The following is a 13,979-nucleotide window of genomic DNA, read 5'->3' as shown; positions in this document are numbered from 1 at the left end:
TCATCTTGTTTATAGTTTCCTTTGCTGTGCAAAAGTTTTTAAGTTTCATTAGGTCCCATTTGTTTATTTTTGTTTTTATTTCCATTAGTCTAGGAGGTGGGTCAAAAAACATCTTGCTGTGATTTATGTCAAAGAGTGTTCTTCCTAGGTTTTCCTCTAAGAGTTTTATAGTGTCCAGCCTTACATTTGGTCTTTAATCCATTTTGAGTTTATTTTTTGTATGGTGTCAGGGAGTGTTCTAATTTCATTCTTTTACATGTAGCTGTCCAGTTTTCCCAGCACCACTTACTGAAGAGACTGTCTTTTCTCCGTTGTAGATCCTTGCCTCCTTTGTCATAGATTAGTTGACCATAGGTGCGTGGGTTTATCTCTGGGCATTCTATACTCTTCCATTGATCTATTTTTCTGTTTTTGTGCCAGTACCATACTGTCTTGATTACTGTAGCTTTGTAGTATAGTCTGAAGTCTGGAAACCTGATTCCTCCAGCTCCGTTTTTCTTTCTCAAGATTGCTTTGGCTATTTGGGGTCTTTTGTGTCTCCATACAAACTGTAAAATTTCTTGTTCTAGTTCTGTGAAAAATGCCATTGGTAATTTGATAGGGATTGCATTGAATCTGTAGGTTGAGTTGGGTAGTATAGTCATTTTCAGTGTTGATTCTTCCAATCCAAGAACATGGTATATCTTTCCATCTGTTTGCATCATCTTTGATTTCTTTCATCAGAGTCATAGTTTTCTGCATACAGGTCTTTTGCTTCCTTAGGTAGGTTTATTCCTAGGTATTTTGTTCTTTTTGTTGCAATGGTAAATGGGAGTGTTTCCTTAATTTCTCTTTCTGAATTTTCGTTGTTGGTGTATAGGAATGCAAGATATTTCTGTGCATTAATTTTGTATCCTGCTACTTTACTAATTCATTGATTAGCTCTAGTAGTTTTCTGGTAGCATCTTTAGGATTCTCTATGTATAGTATCATCTCACCTGCAAACAGTGACAGCTTTACTTCTTCTTTTCCAATTTGGATTTCTTTTATTTCTTTTCCTTCTCCGATTGCTGCGGCCAAAACTTCCAAAACTATGTTGAATAATAGTGATGAGTGTGGGCACCCCTAAGGGACTTACGGGACATCAACAAGTGGATCAATATACACATTATGGGAAAAGAGAGAAAGCTTATTTGAAGAAATAATGGCAAAAACTTCCCGTATCTGGGTGAAAATTTATCACTCAGATTCTATAAGGCCAACACACTCTAACTAGGATGAACTAAAGAAATCCACTCTGAGATACATTATACTCAAATTGTCAAAATCAAAGACAAGGAGAGAATTTTGGTAGCAGCAAAACAAGTGACTTGTCACATACAAAAGAACAATCATAAGACTAACAATAGTCTTCTAAGCAAAACCACTGCAGGTCAGGAAGCAATGGGGGACTTCCCTGGTGGCGCAGTGGTTAAGACTCCACGCTCCCAATGCAGGAGGCCCAGGTTCGATCCCTGGTCAGGGAACTAGATCCTATGTGCATGCCGCAACTAAGAGTTCACGTGCCACAACTAAGGAGCCTGTGAGCCACGACCAAGGAGCCCACCTGCAGCAACTAAGACCTGGTGCAACCAAATAAATAAAATAAATATTAAAAAAAAAGAAAGCAATGGGATGATATATTCAAAATGCAGAAAGAAAAAAGCTGCCAACAAGGAATACTGTATCTGGCAAAACAATTCTTTAAAAATAAAAGACAAATAAACACTTTCCCAAATATACAAAAGCTGAGGGAATTAATTGCCACTAGACATGTCTTATAAGAAAAGCTAAAAGAATTCCATAACATTGAAACAACAGAACACTGAGCAGCAACAGAAAAGCATATGAAAGTATAAAGGTAGCTGACATAGGTAAATATATAGACAAATCCAGAATACTGTCACAATGTAGAGGTGGTGAATAAACCACTATTACTTCTAGTATAGAAGTTAAAAGACAAAATCGACAAAACTTTAGCTAGACTAAGAAGAAAAGAGAGAAGATGCAATAAATAAAATAAGAAGTCAAGAAGAGATGTTAAAGCCAATACCAGTGAAATACAAAAAAAAAAGAGGCTACTATGAACAATTATCTACCAACAAATTGGATAATCTACAAGAAATGAATACATTTCTAGAAACGCACAACCTGTTAGGATTGATTCATGAAGAAATAGAAAATCTGACTAACCAATAATGATAAGGTTGTCAAATCAGTAATAAAAAATCCTAACAACAAAAAAAAGTCCAGAATCAGATGGTTTCACTGGTGATTCTACAAACACTTAAGGATCGGCAAGCATTGCCAATCCTTCTCAAAATCTTTTGAACTTACATAAATCAATAAATGTGATTCACTACATTAAAAGAATGAAGAGTAAAACTCATATGATCATCTCAATAGATGCAGAAAAAAACATCTGACAAAATTCAAAATTCTTTCATGATAAAAGCACTTCTATAGTACTTTACTCAACACAGTAAAAGCCATATACGACAAGCCCACAGCTAACATCATACTCACAGTTGAACAGTTGGAAGCTTTTACCCTAAGATCAGAAACAATATGATTGGGCTTCCCTGGAGGCACAGTGGATAAGAATCTGCCTGCCAATGCAGGGGACACAGGGATCCCTGGTCTGGGAAGATCCCACATGCCGCAGTGCAACTAAGCTTGTGCGCCACAACCGCTGAACCTGCGCTCTAGAGCCCGTGAGCCACAACTACTGAAGCCCGCGCGCCTAGAACCCGTGCTCCACAAGACAATCCACTGCAATGAGAGGCTCGCGCACCGCAATGAAGAGTAGCTCCCGCTCGCCACAACTAGAGAAAGCCCATGTGCATCAACAAAGACCCAACGCAGCCAAAAATAAATAAATAAATAAATAAAAATTTTTAAAAATTAAAAAAAAAAAGAAACAATATGATTGTGCCCACTCTTATCACTCCTATTAAACATAGTACTGGAAGTCCTAGCCAGAGCTATCACACAAGAAAAATAAATAAAAGGTATCCAAAGGAAAAGAAAAAAGTCTGTTTGCACATGCACAAAACCCTAAAGACTCAACTAAAAATTGATAGAACTAATCAATGAACTCAGTAAAGGTGCAGGATACAAAAATCAATATACAAGAATCATCTGTGTTTCTATAGACTATCAACAAGCTCTATGGAAAAAATTAAGGAAATTAATCCCATTTTAAACAGCAACAAAAACAATAGAATACTTAGGAATAAATTTAACCAAGGAAGGAAAAGCTCAAGACGATGTGGTAGATATATACAATGGAATACTACTCAGCCGTAAAAAATAGAACGAAATAATGCCATTTGCAGCAACATGGATGCAACTAGAGATTTTCATACTAAGTGAAGTAAGTCAGAAAGAGAAAGACAAATATCATATGATATCACTTATATGGGGAATCTGAAATATGGTACAAATGAACCTATCTACAAAACAGAAACAGATTCAAAGACATAGAGAACAGACTTGTGGTTGCCAAGGGGGAGGGAGTGAGGGAGAGGGATGGACTGGGAGTTTGGGGTTGGTAGATGCAAACTATTACATTTAGAATGGATAAACAACAAGGTCCTAACGTATAGCACAGGGAACTATACTGAATATCCTGTGGTAAACCATAATGGAAAAAAATATTAAAAAAGAATGCAAAAGAAAAACAAGAGAAAGCTCTGTACAATGTTCTTTCACAAGACATTGATGAAATAAAGAAGGCACAAATAAATGGAAAGATACATACTGTTTACAGATCAATCTTAGTATTGTTAATATGTCCTTATTACCCAAAGACATCTATAGATTCAATACAATTTCCACCAAAATTCTAACGGCATTTTTTAAAGAAATATAAAAAACAATCCTAATATTTATATGGACGACCCCAAATACCCAAAGAAGTCCTGAGAATGAAGAAAGAAGCTGAATGTATTAAATTTTCTGTCTTCAAATTATATCACAAAGCTAAAAAGGAAAGTCAACACAGTAGTATACTGGCATAAAAACAGACATATAGACCAATGAACAGAACTGAAAGCCCAGAAATAAACCCACACATATACTATCAACTAATATTTGACAAGGGAGTCAAGAATACTCATTGGGGAAAGGATAGTCTCTTCAATAAGTGGTGTTGGGAAAACTGGACGTCCAAAAGTAAAAGAATGAAACAGGACCCCTATCTTACAGCACTCAGAAACGTCAACTCTAAATGGATTAGAGACTTAAATGTATGACCTGAAACAATAAAACTCCAAGAAGAAAACTCAGGGAAAAGACTTCTTGACATTGGTCTTGGCAATGATTTTTTTTTTTTTAATATAACAAAAGCACAAGCAATAAAAGCAAAAATAAACAAGGGGACTATATCAAACTAAAAAGCTTTTCTGCGAGCAAGACAAAATGATCAACAAAATGAAATGGCAACCTACAAACGGAGAGGAAATGTTTGCAAATCATATATCTGATAAGAGGTTAATATCAAAAATATTTATTTAAAGAAACCATTACAACTTAATAGGAAAAAATAATCTGGTTAAAAACAGGCAGAGGAACTGAACAGACATTTTTCCAAAGACATACAGATGGCCAACATGTACATTAAAAAAAGTGCTCAAAATCACTAATCATCAGGGAAATGCAAATCAAAACCACAATGAGACATCACCTCACACCTGTTAGAATGACTGTCATCAAAAAGTAAAAAGATAACAAATGTTGGATAGGATGTGGAGAAAAAAGAACACTTGTGCACTGTTGGTGTGAATGTAAACTGGTGTGAATGTAAACAGCCAATTTGTAACACAGTATGGAGGTGCCTCCACATATTAAAAATAGAACTACCGTATTATCCAGGATTCCTACTTCTGGGTATATATCTGAAGGAAATGAAAACTGGATATCAAAGAGATTCCTGTGCTCTCACGTTTACTGCAGCATTATTCACAATATCCAACATGTGGAAACAACCTATCTGTCCATAACATGATGGAAGAAATTTTCACATACTGAGGTATGGAGAAGTCATTCTGGCTTATACATGATATGGCTTAGATTTTATGCTGTCTAGAACAGCGTGTTTTGTGGCCTTAAACATGCATTGTACATCTGCTTTAACCATTAAAGAAGAGAATGCATTTATAAATTAAAATGGAGTAACTGTGGTTCAGGCATTCAAAATGGGGCTGGCTGGGTGGCCATGGTGGACGTGGTTTCAGACACATTCCTGCATTACTGAGAACATGAATTTTCCGAAGTGTATCAGACTCAAGGACACCACCAACCATTCTCTACAAAATATCTGCTGACAGCTGCCACCTGCAACCTTATGGTCTCAAGGTCTCCCTTGTAACTGTGCAACCATTTCAGACCCAAACCAATACCTCCTTAACAAGAATCCCTACTTCTTGTCACCTTCAATTATAGTTCTTGACAAACAACCCACGTATTTTGTGGGTTTTGCCTTTATAAATCTCCCCCATTTTGTAGTCTGGCAGAACTCAATTCAACTGCTTCTTGAATCTGTGTCTCCCAGGCTGTAATTCTCAGTTTGGCTCAAATAAAATCATTTTCTATTCCTATTATTATTTCCACTGACAAACAGATGAATGTTTTTCACTTATATCCATTTGATTCATGAACAATATGGGAGTTAGGGGCATGGACCCCCTGCACAGGCAAAAATCCATGCATAACTTTACAGTCAGTCTTCCATATCCACAATTTCACATCTGATGATTCAACCACAGAACGTGTAGTACTGTACTACATATTTATTTTTTTAAATCCGCATATAAGTGGACCTACACATTTCAAACCCATGCTGTTCAAGGGTCAAATATATACACACACACAATGGAATATTACTCAGCCATGAGAAAGGAGGGAATCCTTGCATTTGCAATGACATGGATGGCTCTTGAGGGCATTATGCTGAGTGAAATGCGTCACATAGAAAAAGACAAATACCAACCATATGATTTAACTTAAATGTGGAATCTAAAAAAGCCAAACTCAAAGAAACAAAGAGTAGAAGGGTGGTTTCCAGGGGCTGGCGAGTGTGGGAAATGGGGAGATATTGGTCAAAAAGTACAAACTTCCAGTTAGATTATGAATAAATTCTGGGGAGCTAATGTGCAGAACTGTGATTTCAATTAACATTACTGTATAATATACCTGCAAGTTGCTACGGGAGTAGATCTTAAATGTTTCCCAAAGAAATGGTAATTATGTAGTCTGATGGAGCTGTTAGACAATGCTATGATGGTAATCATATTGCAATATCTGAGCATGTCAAATCAATAAGTTGTATATCTTATACTAACACAATGTTGTATACCAACTGTATCTCAGTAAAGCTGAGGGGGAAATATTGAGTGTAAATCACATCCTTTCAAGAAAGTCGATTTTTTTTTTTTAACCTGGATATGTAGGTGTAGTTACAGCTACAGTGCAGGGAAAATGTGTGCTCCAGCAGAAAACTATACTATACCTCACCCCTGTGCTTTATCTGACTCTGATTTTATTGGAGATGTCTGTAATAATTTGTAAATTATCAATACCTAATAGCAGTACAAAATAATTCTTGCCTATAGACATACAAGCTCTGTTCTGTCCAGTAGAGGTTCAATTGACTTTCCCAGCTAGTTCTGTCTTCATTTGCACATTCATGTCAACATTCCTCTACTCTAAGTAAGTCTGTACTTTTTTACCCTTCTCCCTTGAACAGATAGTAACACCTTATTACAACAGGTTGTAACGGATTTCCTCATTAATGAATTAAATAATATCTTTATATTGTGTTCACTTAAAAAAAGAAATAAAAATGATCAACAGGTACATGAAAAGATGGTCAACATCACTAATCATCATGTTTTGTACTGGTCTCAGCCTCAGGACAAGCCTCACCCACCAGCAGGTAGGTAAGAACCCCAGGAGAATGACAGCCCCACAGCAGGCAGACCCAGTCCACATAGCAGTAGGCTAGCCCTGGGACCAGCTGGGCCCCTGCCTTGTCAACCAGTAAGCCTGCCCTAGCCTTGGGACCAGCCTCACGTACCATGAGTGGACACCAGTCACAGGACCACCACAGGCCCACAATCTGCAAATCCAGCCCAACCATTAGCAGGCCAGCACCAACCGAGACCTACTGGACCTCAGACCTGCCCACCAGTTAGCCTACGCTAGGTCCAGCACCAGCCTCGCCCAGCAGAGGGCAGACGCCCAGCCCCAGAACAATGATAGTCCTGCAGACTGCACACCCAACCCACCCATCAAAAGGCCAGCATGTGCCCCGGGACTCGCTGGGCCCCAGCCCTGACAAACAGCAGGCCAACACAAGCTTCTGGACACCCCAGAACCCACAGCCTGCTCTGTCAGGAACCAGCCCCACCTATCAGTGGTCCCATACCAGCTGTGGGAATAACCTGACTAGGGCCAACCAAGCCTACCAGGTTGCCTACAGTACTCAGCCCACCACAACAGAAGGACCAACACAGCCCACATAGGGGGAAATCCTGAGGAATACAGCTCCAATGATGAGAGGGGAGTGTGCTGCTGGGACACACTGGACATCTCCCACAAAAGGCCATTTCTCCAAGGTCAGGAACTATAACCAACCTAGCAGATACATAGAAATAAAAACAGCAAGTTAGAAAAAATGAGGTGACAGAAGAACATGTTCCAAATGATGGAAAAAGATAAAACCACAGAAGAAGAACTAAGTGCAGTAGAGATATGTAATCTACTCAAGAAAGAGTTCAGGGTAATGATTGTTAAGATGATCAAAGAACTTGGGAGAAGAATGGATACACAGAGCAAGAAGTTAGTAGTTTTTAACAAAGAGTTGGAAAATATAAAGAACAACCAAACAGAGATGAAGAATATAATAAATGACATGAAAAATACACTAGAAAGAATCAAGAATAGACTAAATGAAAGAGAGGAATGGATCAGTGAGGTGGAAGACAAAGTAGTAGAAATCACTGACAATGAACAGAAAAAAGAAAAAAGAATGAAAAGAAATGAAGACAGTTTAAGAGATCTCTGACACCAACAATCATACTAACACTCACATTATAGCAGTTCCAGAAGAAGAAGAGAGAGATAAAGGTGCAGAGAACATATTTGAAGACATGATAGCTGAAAACTTCCCTAACCTGGGATCAGTAACAGACATCCAAGTCCAGGAAGCACAGAGTCCTGAACAGGTCAACCCAAAGAGGAACAAACCGAGATACATTGTAATTAAAATGTCAAAAATTAAACATAAAGAGAGAAGATTAAAAGCAGCAAGGGAAAAGTAACAAGTTACACACAAGGGAACTCCCATAACACTATTAGTTGACTTTTCAACAGAAACTGCAGGCAAGAAGAAAGTGGCATGATAAATTTAAAGTTAAAAAGAAAAAAAGTGATGAAGAGAAAAAACTGATGGGCTTCCCTGGTGGCGCAGTGGTTGAGAGTCCATCTGCCGATGCAGGGGACGCAGGTTTGTGCTCCAGTCTGGGAAGATCCCACATGCCGCAGAGCGGCTGGGCCCGTGAGCCATGGCCGCTGAGCCTGCGCGTTCAGAGCCTGTGCTCTGCAACGGGAGAGGCCACAACAGTGAGAGGCCCGCGTACCGCAAAAAAAAAAAAAAAAAGAAAAAGAAAAAAGAAAAAACTGACAACCAAGAATACTCTACCCAGCAAGGATCTCATTCAGATTTGATAAAGACATCAGAAATTTTACAGACAAGCAAAAGCTAAAAGACTTCAGCACCACCAAACCAGTTTACAAGAAATGTTAAAGAGACTTCTCTAAGGGAAAAGGAAAGGCCACAGCTAGAAACAGGAAAATTACAATGGAAAAAGCTCAGTGGTAAAGGTAAATATACAGTAAAGGTATTTTTAAAATAGTGCTGTATTTACAGAGAAATCATAATTGAGAAGAAATGCAATAAGATACACCTAAATGATTAAAACCCTTAGATGTCATTACTATTTGCCAGAATTGTAGGCCTGGGCCCTGGAAGTAACTCTCAGACATCTCTGTGAGGTTGAAAATATAAATATAGTCCAATTAAGTGAACACACATGTCACTTGTTTCATGCTGCACAAGGGTCATTCCCACCCTGTTCAATTAACAAGTATTCCCTGGTGAAATGCTCTGTAATAGATAAGCCACATTAATGCTACAGGAAAAACATTGTTCTCGAACTCTTTCAGGAAATGACTTTAAACTATTCTTTGTGATTTCTGAATTGAACACAAAATTCAGGATAGAGTATGATTAAAACACATTTATACCCACACGGTGTGCCCCATCATTGGTGTACACACACAACAAGCATAGATACACAAAGGTTCCCTTGGCTGTCTATGTTCCACATCCTCCCTCCTCCATCTGAGGGGTGACAACCATGACCCCTATGAAAGATGTGGCCACCCCTGTAATGTTTCCAAGGATGTCACTGGAGAAGAGAGCCAACTGTTAAGGTCAGAGTGACAGAGCATAGCATCACCCACTGTTGGTTTTTCTCAACTCCTCCACAAGGCAGTGGGCTTCCTCTTGAACTCGGTCCTCAATGCTCCTCTTCCCCATCCCGAAATTCCGCACGGTCATGAGGGAGAAGCGCCGGGTCTCCTCCCATATTTTCCCATTGTTGAACATGATTCCTACCGGGAGGGGAAACAGAAACTAGGGGGGAGGTGCTAGGGAAGGAGGAGTGAGCTGACACTTGGCGGCCTTTCAGGTGAACCAAGCTCTGCTGGGGGCTCTTCAAATTCCTGTTTTTATCCTCTCCACCCCCACCCATTATCAATGCTGAACATGTGCTCATGCACACCTACCATGTCCCTTAGTAGCTCTTTCAAGCATTGGGACGCTGCCTCTTCTAGAAAACTCCTCTCCCAGATCAATCAGAGCTTCCTTCACTGCTTCATATCCATGCAAGACCACTGTTGGCTTCATTCCAAAATACACAGGGAACACAGGGCCATAGACTTTTGAGAGCTGGGAATGGACATACATGTAAGAGCAAAAGTCAATATATTGTGCCTGACGCGGAATATATTATCATCCTACTATTATGTTTTTATTCTGCCACATGTAGCCTAAAATATTTCTGTATTTATTACATAAATATTATGGTGATTGTTATAGCTACCACTTATAGCTACCACTGATGTGTCAGGCAATGGCCCGAGTAATTGGTACACAGATTACAATTAATCCTCGTATCAGGACCTTCAGCAGGTTTATTTGCCCCACTTATAAATAAGGAACCTGAGGTTAAGGAATTCTGTTCCATTTCCAGCATCCCAGGGCTACTATATAGAGGATTCAAATTTGAAGCTCTTCGTATGCACCCTCTGATCCTTGAGAAATGTACCGATCCTCAATGCCCACCTCTGGACCAACAGCCAGCTGTCTGCTTCAGAATCACCTGTAGAGCAGTCATTAGAATTCTGATTCTGTAGCCCTATGATGAATACTAGAATCTATATTATAAAAAATAAATGCAAATAATTTCAATGCCCAGCCTAGTTTGAGATCTTCTGGTATTACTAACACAGACAGAAAGCAGGCATCATACAGGCAGTGCCAGGACGTGCAGCATCTCGTGGAAGAAGAGTATCTTCCATCCTGCAGCATTCACAGGCTACAGACAGCAGCTCCCTGCAGAATCCAAATGAACACCATTACCATCAGTTGGACCCTGACTGATGACTACTTTCTTTCATTCACTCATGCTGGTCCTGATCCCAAGCTACTTCCTTAACATCAGGCACAATGCCCTTCTTCAGAAAAGTTCTCTTTTCATGGCCATCTGAACAAAACACACAGCTTATATAGTATATGACTTCTGGAAGAAAATTTCGAATCACAAAACACTTCACCTACCACTTACCTTCAGTGCCAAATCATAGCAAATGGCTGTGAAACAAAGAAGGGAAGAAACACTACAAGCTTTTGACACTTTATTATTTTGATTCTACCATACAAACACCTAAATGTTTCTCTACTCACAAAACACATTACTTTGCTCATCTATTTATGACAATGACAGGCCTGAAAAGGCAAGAAAAAGGTCAAAATTTATAGGAAGTAATTTACCTCACGCTGACCTGTTTTGACAGTGTGCCCATGACAATATGTATTAGTTTCATCATTGGGATTAACTTACTTACCGTTTGCAAGACAGTGAAGAAGCATAAAACCTACTTACATTGGTTAAGGATTTGCTGATGTCCTTAACATCTAATATCTAAGGATATTTCCAGGAATTGGGAGAGGAGTGGGGGCCAGGAGGGAGCTGCCCTTTCCCAGAGCTCTGTTTCCAGAGTGACAGGAGAAGCAGACAGGAGAGACAGAGCACAGCCGGATCCACAGAAACCTTCTCTTCTTACTCAGACAGCTGGGAGCCTGAAATCTAAAGCTTTTATAACAGTCCCTGCTAATTCAGCTTGTGCCTCTCTGATAGAAACAGACCAATCAAGTACAGCCACTTTGCACTTCCATTCTGAGTAGACCTTGCCCCACTGATAAAAATAAACTTTTAGTCTTGTTTTCTCTGTGTCCAAGGACACTCTGGAGATTCTGGTTTAACTGTACTGGGATTGGGTCGAGGTACTGATAATTTTTTTAAAAAGGGGAGAGGGGAGTCCCACTGCGCAGCCAGGATTGAGAACCATTGAAGTAAATAATTTGAGGCCGAAAAAAGGCTTATAACTCTGGATTCAAACAATGACCAGTTGGGGATTTATGACTCTGAGGCCAATCGGTGTATTCTATGCCTTTTTTTATTTTGTTTTTTTTAAGAAACAAAATAAAATGACACAGGATGGGAGAGACCACTACAATACTGATAAATGAACAAAAAATTTATATCCTGAATGTAGAAAAAATTCCTATGAATACATTAAAAAAAAGAAAACATAAATATAGGAATAAAAAAACCCTGAACATCTTCATGACGCAGGAAATCCAAATGGTCAACAAACCAAATGATCAACAAAAAATCAAAATGTACTTATTACTTTTTTTTCTTTGAATTTTATTTTATACAGCAGGTTCTTATTACTTATCCATTTTATACATATTAGTGTATATATGTCAATCCCAATCTCCCAATTCATCACACCACCACCCCACCCCTCCCCCACTTCCCCCCTTAGTGTCCATACGTTTGTTCTCTACATCTGTGTCTCAATTTCTGCCCTGCAAACTGGTTCATCTGTACCATTTTTCTAGGTTCCACATATATGCGTTAATATACAATATTTGTTTTTCTCTGACTTACTTCACTCTGTATGACAGTCTCTAGATTCATCCACGTCTCTACAAATGACCCAATTTTGTTCCTTTTTATGGATGAGTAATATTCCATTGTATATATGTGCCACGTCTTCTTTATCCATTCATCTGTTGATGGACACTTAGGTTGCTTCCATGTCCTGGCTATTGTAAACAGTGCTGCAATGAACATTGGGGTGCATGTGTCTTTTTGAATTATGGTTTTCTCTGGGTATATGCCCAGTAGTGGGATTGCTGGGTCATACGGTAATACTATATTTAGTTTTTTAAGGAACCTCTATACAGTTCTCAATAGTGATTCTATCAATTTACATTCCCACCAACAGTGCAAGAGGGTTCCCTTTTCTCCACACCCTCTCCAGCATTTGTTATTTGTAGATTTTCTGATAATGCCCATTCTAACTGGTGTGAGGTGATACCTCATTGTATTTTTGATTTGCATTTCTCTAATAATTAGTGATGTTGAGCAGCTTTTCATGTGCTTCTTGGCCATCTGTATGTCTTTTTTTTTTTTTTTTTTTTTGTGCAGTACACGGGCCTCTCACTGTTGTGGAGCACAGGCTCAGCGGCCATGGCTCACGGGCCTAGCCGCTCAGTGGCATGTGGGATCTTCACACGAACCCGTGTCCCCTGCCTCGGCAGGCAGACTCTCAACCACTGCGCCACCAGGGAAGCCCTGTATGTCTTCTTTGGAGAAATGTCTATTTAGGTCTTCTGCCCATTTTTTTACTGGATTTTTTTTTAATATTGAGCTGCATGAGCTGTTTATATATTTTGGAGATTAATCCTTTGTCCGTTGATTTGTTTGCAAATATTTTCTCCCATTCTGAAGGTTGCCTTTTCGTCTTGTTTGTAGTTTGTTTTGCAAAACCTTTTAAGTTTCATTAGGTTCCATTTGTTTATTTTTGGTTTTATTTCCATGACTCTAGGAGGTGGATCAAAAAAGATCTTGCTGTGATTTATGTCAAAGAGTGTTCTTCCTATGTTTTCCTCTAAGAGTTTTATAGTGTCCGGTCTTACATTTAGGTCTCTAATCCATTTTGAGTTTATTTTTGTGTATGGTGTTAGGAAGTGTTCTAATTTCATTCTTTTACATGCAGCTGTCCAGTTTTCCCAGCACCACTTACTGAAGAGACTGTCTTTTCTCCATTGTATATTCTTGCCTCCTTTGTCATAGATTAGTTGACCATAGGTGCGTGAGTTTATCTCTGGGCTTTCTATCCTGTTCCACTGATCTATATTTGTTTTTGTGCCAGTACCATATTGTCTTGATTACTATAGCTTTGTAGTATAGTCTGAAGTCAGGGAGTCTGATTCCTCCAGTTCCGTTTTACCCCCAAGACTGCTTTGGCTATTCGGGGTCTTATGTGTTTCCATACAAATTTTAAGATTTTTTATTTTGTTTTTTAATGTTTATCTTTTAATGTTATATCTAACACTAGGACACTTTGTCCTTAAAAATGAAAGGTTTTTAAATATTTTAATGTACTGTATTAATATTACATTTGCCTATACATAATATAGTTAATGATGACATATTTAAGATCCTTTAAAAATCAGAATGGAATAACTATGGTTCAGACACCTAAAATGAAGCCACATACTCATTGTGGATGTGTTTAGACATGTTCCTGCATCACTG

The 13,979-nt window shown here is 38.8% G+C and overlaps 1 protein-coding gene across 1 annotated transcript in view; it reads right to left on the bottom strand.

Moving 5' to 3' along the window:
• LOC101281073 (cytochrome P450 2C18) overlaps positions 1–13,979 on the bottom strand; it is a 70,878-nt gene that overhangs the window by 8,172 nt on the left and 48,727 nt on the right.

Source organism: Orcinus orca, chromosome 14, assembly GCF_937001465.1.
Source record: "Orcinus orca chromosome 14, mOrcOrc1.1, whole genome shotgun sequence".
Taxonomy (NCBI): domain Eukaryota; kingdom Metazoa; phylum Chordata; class Mammalia; order Artiodactyla; family Delphinidae; genus Orcinus; species Orcinus orca.
The sequence above is the reverse complement of the archived record's forward strand: the minus strand, read 5'-3'. Positions and strand labels throughout refer to the sequence as shown.